At 33.1% G+C, this 908-nt stretch overlaps 1 protein-coding gene across 1 annotated transcript in view; it reads left to right on the top strand.

Annotated features, from left to right (window-relative positions):
• Window positions 1-908, top strand: part of LOC119591160 (glycine-rich protein 5-like) — a 9,495-nt gene that overhangs the window by 3,346 nt on the left and 5,241 nt on the right. The gene's annotated exons all lie outside the window — the stretch shown is intronic.

Genomic DNA, 908 nt, shown 5'->3' with positions numbered 1-908 from the left:
GGCATTGTTAAGAACAAATCTAGCATTGAGATTAACATCGTTTATCTAATAAAAAATCCTAATTGGGACGTGCGTTTCGATCGAGAAAGCACCCATTTCTGGGGCGAAAACCTGAAGAAACTAGTGGCACCAGTACTAGTCAAGTGTAGAGTCTAATAAATCCTGATGATGCATCACGATGTATAAATTTACTGATATGAAATATGATTAATTCGTCGATACACCATTATCCTCAAAGTTGGTCACAGATACGTTTTCTTTTGCCTTGAATATGTCTTTTAGAAAGATAAACCTATATTATGAAGCATTGTTATAATCATTCAAATCTATTCGTGTGATCATATCAATGGGTGTCACTAGTGTATCGCCAGTCTATGTTATATGATTAATCTTAATATTTATACCAGAGAGATCCCGTTATGATTACGCAATTCGTTAATATCCAAAATTTATGTCGACTACTTGTGAAATTACTGTCTTCAGTTCGGGTGACTTAGTTAACCATATTTACCATGTTTATATCATATAGTTCATCATATAACAGAATTTGGTGTCTATTTATCTGTTAGCTGACCTTTGTTCGGCAATTCCCTGTTTATATAATTTGATGAAAGTAGCCTATGTAATCGTCATTATAAATAATACGAATACCTTCATAGTGTAAGTATTATTATAATGGACAAAAAAACGTTCACGTGATAATATACCATTGTCTTTTCGGGGGTGTATTTACTTATTAGTAATATGTTTATGTGAATTGCAAACTTTTCTCATAAGGCCTTGGAATAAAACATTTCCTTCTAATTTGCTATCTGTTTTTCACAAGTATTAGAAAAGATACGAAAGGTCACGTAACACTGAACATACGGAGATTATACAACACAGCCTTAAGGGTTTGCGCATCCCAC

Source organism: Penaeus monodon, chromosome 28 (genome assembly GCF_015228065.2).
Source record: "Penaeus monodon isolate SGIC_2016 chromosome 28, NSTDA_Pmon_1, whole genome shotgun sequence".
In the NCBI taxonomy this organism is placed as follows: Eukaryota; Metazoa; Arthropoda; class Malacostraca; order Decapoda; family Penaeidae; genus Penaeus; species Penaeus monodon.
Note: the sequence above shows the minus strand (reverse complement) of the source record. Positions and strands in the feature narration are given on the sequence as shown.